Here is a 5,000-nt window from a genome sequence, read left to right on the forward strand (position 1 = left end):
AAGAGCCCTGACACGTAATACCATCCATGAGTTTAATTGAAAAACAAAAAATGTAATCTTTATGACACATAAATACAATTTGCATAATAATTTGGAACACAGTGTAGACTTCCAGCGGACCGCGCGCGGCTCGGCTGACGGCGCAGCGCGATCTGGTACCGCTGCGCGGGACGAAACACGCCCCGTGCAGAGTTCCAGGCGGCCGGGAAGACATTTAAGCGCTGCCGCTGCAGCTGCGGCGGGGATTTGCCGTCCTCCGGTGGACACGACGAGTAAATACACCAGCAATCGCACTTAGAATTTTTTTTTTTTTTGGCTTCCATAATGTACCGGGCGCGGACGCGAAACCCACGCCGGGCAGGAGAGCTCGAAAGGCGGCTAAGCATTCAAGGAAGCACCGTCTGGAGCTTCAGAGCCGTTCCGCCTGACTTTTAACGTAGAGTACCGGGCGCAAACCACTAACTCAAGCCCGGCATGGCAGCTCGAAAGGCGGCTAAGCATTCAAGGAAGCACCGTCTGGAGCTTCAGAGCCGTTCCGCCTGACTTTTAACGTAGAGTACCGGGCGCAAACCACTAACTCAAGCCCGGCATGGCAGCTCGAAAGGCGGCTAAGCATTCAAGGAAGCACCGTCTGGAGCTTCAGAGCCGTTCCGCCTGACTTTTAACGTAGAGTACCGGGCGCAAACCACTAACTCAAGCCCGGCATGGCAGCTCGAAAGGCGGCTAAGCATTCAAGGAAGCACCGTCTGGAGCTTCAGAGCCGTTCCGCCTGACTTTTAACGTAGAGTACCGGGCGCAAACCACTAACTCAAGCCCGGCATGGCAGCTCGAAAGGCGGCTAAGCATTCAAGGAAGCACCGTCTGGAGCTTCAGAGCCGTTCCGCCTGACTTTTAACGTAGAGTACCGGGCGCAAACCACTAACTCAAGCCCGGCATGGCAGCTCGAAAGGCGGCTAAGCATTCAAGGAAGCACCGTCTGGAGCTTCAGAGCCGTTCCGCCTGACTTTTAACGTAGAGTACCGGGCGCAAACCACTAACTCAAGCCCGGCATGGCAGCTCGAAAGGCGGCTAAGCATTCAAGGAAGCACCGTCTGGAGCTTCAGAGCCGTTCCGCCTGACTTTTAACGTAGAGTACCGGGCGCAAACCACTAACTCAAGCCCGGCATGGCAGCTCGAAAGGCGGCTAAGCATTCAAGGAAGCACCGTCTGGAGCTTCAGAGCCGTTCCGCCTGACTTTTAACGTAGAGTACCGGGCGCAAACCACTAACTCAAGCCCGGCATGGCAGCTCGAAAGGCGGCTAAGCATTCAAGGAAGCACCGTCTGGAGCTTCAGAGCCGTTCCGCCTGACTTTTAACGTAGAGTACCGGGCGCAAACCACTAACTCAAGCCCGGCATGGCAGCTCGAAAGGCGGCTAAGCATTCAAGGAAGCACCGTCTGGAGCTTCAGAGCCGTTCCGCCTGACTTTTAACGTAGAGTACCGGGCGCAAACCACTAACTCAAGCCCGGCATGGCAGCTCGAAAGGCGGCTAAGCATTCAAGGAAGCACCGTCTGGAGCTTCAGAGCCGTTCCGCCTGACTTTTAACGTAGAGTACCGGGCGCAAACCACTAACTCAAGCCCGGCATGGCAGCTCGAAAGGCGGCTAAGCATTCAAGGAAGCACCGTCTGGAGCTTCAGAGCCGTTCCGCCTGACTTTTAACGTAGAGTACCCGGGCGCAAACCACTAACTCAAGCCCGGCATGGCAGCTCGAAAGGCGGCTAAGCATTCAAGGAAGCACCGTCTGGAGCTTCAGAGCCGTTCCGCCTGACTTTTAACGTAGAGTACCGGGCGCAAACCACTAACTCAAGCCCGGCATGGCAGCTCGAAAGGCGGCTAAGCATTCAAGGAAGCACCGTCTGGAGCTTCAGAGCCGTTCCGCCTGACTTTTAACGTAGAGTACCGGGCGCAAACCACTAACTCAAGCCCGGCATGGCAGCTCGAAAGGCGGCTAAGCATTCAAGGAAGCACCGTCTGGAGCTTCAGAGCCGTTCCGCCTGACTTTAACGTAGAGTACCGGGCGCAAACCACTAACTCAAGCCCGGCATGGCAGCTCGAAAGGCGGCTAAGCATTCAAGGAAGCACCGTCTGGAGCTTCAGAGCCGTTCCGCCTGACTTTTAACGTAGAGTACCGGGCGCAAACCACTAACTCAAGCCCGGCATGGCAGCTCGAAAGGCGGCTAAGCATTCAAGGAAGCACCGTCTGGAGCTTCAGAGCCGTTCCGCCTGACTTTTAACGTAGAGTACCGGGCGCAAACCACTAACTCAAGCCCGGCATGGCAGCTCGAAAGGCGGCTAAGCATTCAAGGAAGCACCGTCTGGAGCTTCAGAGCCGTTCCGCCTGACTTTTAACGTAGAGTACCGGGCGCAAACCACTAACTCAAGCCCGGCATGGCAGCTCGAAAGGCGGCTAAGCATTCAAGGAAGCACCGTCTGGAGCTTCAGAGCCGTTCCGCCTGACTTTTAACGTAGAGTACCGGGCGCAAACCACTAACTCAAGCCCGGCATGGCAGCTCGAAAGGCGGCTAAGCATTCAAGGAAGCACCGTCTGGAGCTTCAGAGCCGTTCCGCCTGACTTTTAACGTAGAGTACCGGGCGCAAACCACTAACTCAAGCCCGGCATGGCAGCTCGAAAGGCGGCTAAGCATTCAAGGAAGCACCGTCTGGAGCTTCAGAGCCGTTCCGCCTGACTTTTAACGTAGAGTACCGGGCGCAAACCACTAACTCAAGCCCGGCATGGCAGCTCGAAAGGCGGCTAAGCATTCAAGGAAGCACCGTCTGGAGCTTCAGAGCCGTTCCGCCTGACTTTTAACGTAGAGTACCGGGCGCAAACCACTAACTCAAGCCCGGCATGGCAGCTCGAAAGGCGGCTAAGCATTCAAGGAAGCGACGCCGGCCGGTCCGCGGGCCAAATAGGGTCCAGTAAAGTACCGGGCGCGGCCACTAACGCCTTGTGGCGGTCGCCTTGTGGCGGTCGGGGGGGTGGCGGTCGGGGCTGGCGCTTGGGGCCGGTGGCGGTCGCCTTGTGGCGGTCGCCTTGTGGCGGTCGGGGGGTGGCGGTCGGGGCTGGCGCTTGGGGCCAGTGGCGGTCGCCTTGTGGCGGTCCGCCTTGTGGCGGTCGCCTTGTGGCGGTCGCCTTGTGGCGGTCGCCTTGTGGCGGTCGCCTTGTGGCGGTCGGGGGGTGGCGGTCGGGGCTGGCGCTTGGGGCCAGTGGCGGTCGCCTTGTGGCGGTCGCCTTGTGGCGGTCGCCTTGTGGCGGTCGCCTTGTGGCGGTCGCCTTGTGGCGGTCGGGGGGTGGCGGTCGGGGCTGGCGCTTGGGGCCGGTGGCGGTCGCCTTGTGGCGGTCGCCTTGTGGCGGTCGCCTTGTGGCGGTCGCCTTGTGGCGGTCGCCTTGTGGCGGTCGGGGGGTGGCGGTCGGGGCTGGCGCTTGGGGCCGGTGGCGGTCGCCTTGTGGCGGTCGCCTTGTGGCGGTCGGGGGGTGGCGGTCGGGGCTGGCGCTTGGGGCCAGTGGCGGTCGCCTTGTGGCGGTCGCCTTGTGGCGGTCGCCTTGTGGCGGTCGCCTTGTGGCGGTCGCCTTGTGGCGGTCGCCTTGTGGCGGTCGGGGGGTGGCGGTCGGGGCTGGCGCTTGGGGCCAGTGGCGGTCGCCTTGTGGCGGTCGCCTTGTGGCGGTCGCCTTGTGGCGGTCGCCTTGTGGCGGTCCGCCTTGTGGCGGTCGGGGGGGTGGCGGTCGGGGCTGGCGCTTGGGGCTGGCGTCCGCCAATAGTGGTTTAATTTCGGGAGGAAGATTGATTTTCGTCCCAAGCCCGCCGCTGGAGAAAATTTTAGGTACCAGGAGTGGATTTTTTTTGTCCACTCAGGAGGGGGACGTTGGCTGGTTTGGTGTCCGGGGGAAAGTGCTCTTTTCTCGGCCAGGAGAAAGATTAGACTCCCAGCCCGCCGCTGGAGAAAATTCTAGGTACCAGGAGTGGATTTTTTTTGTCCACTCAGGAGGGGGACGTGCTTTGTTGTCCGGGGGAAAGTGCTCTTTTCTCGGCCAGGAGAAAGATTAGACTCCCAGCCCGCCGCTGGAGAAAATCTTAGGTACCAGGAGTGGATTTTTTTTGTCCACTCAGGAGGGGGGACGTGCTTTGTTGTCCGGGGAGAGTGCCTGGTCCCCGGACCAGCCTCTTAGGCGCGCCCGCTGTCATTCTCCGGAGATTAAGTTATACTAAGGGGAGGCTGCCTCCTCCCGCCTGCTGCCCGAGGATGCTGCCTCATCCCCGGACTGGCCTCTTGCGCGCGCCCGCTGTCATTCTCCGGAGACTAAGTTATACTAAGGGGAGGCTGCCTCCTCCCGCCTGCTGCCCGAGGATGCTGCCTCATCCCCGGACTGGCCTCTTGCGCGCGCCCGCTGTCATTCTCCGAGACTAAGTTATACTAAGGGGAGGCTGCCTCCTCCCGCCTGCTGCCCGAGGATGCTGCCTCATCCCCGGACTGGCCTCTTGCGCGCGCCCCGCTGTCATTCTCCGGAGACTAAGTTATACTAAGGGGAGGCTGCCTCCTCCCGCCTGCTGCCCGAGGATGCTGCCTCATCCCCGGACTGGCCTCTTGCGCGCGCCCGCTGTCATTCTCCGGAGACTAAGTTATACTAAGGGGAGGCTGCCTCCTCCCGCCTGCTGCCCGAGGATGCTGCCTCATCCCCGGACTGGCCTCTTGCGCGCGCCCGCTGTCATTCTCCGGAGACTAAGTTATACTAAGGGGAGGCTGCCTCCTCCCGCCTGCTGCCCGAGGATGCTGCCTCATCCCCGGACTGGCCTCTTGCGCGCGCCCGCTGTCATTCTCCGGAGACTAAGTATACTAAGGGGAGGCTGCCTCCTCCCGCCTGCTGCCCGAGGATGCTGCCTCATCCCCGGACTGGCCTCTTGCGCGCGCCCGCTGTCATTCTCCGGAGACTAAGTTATACTAAGGGGAGGCTGCCTCCTC

The sequence above is a fragment of the Syngnathus typhle genome, unplaced genomic scaffold (genome assembly GCF_033458585.1).
Source record: "Syngnathus typhle isolate RoL2023-S1 ecotype Sweden unplaced genomic scaffold, RoL_Styp_1.0 HiC_scaffold_303, whole genome shotgun sequence".
Classification (NCBI taxonomy): domain Eukaryota; kingdom Metazoa; phylum Chordata; class Actinopteri; order Syngnathiformes; family Syngnathidae; genus Syngnathus; species Syngnathus typhle.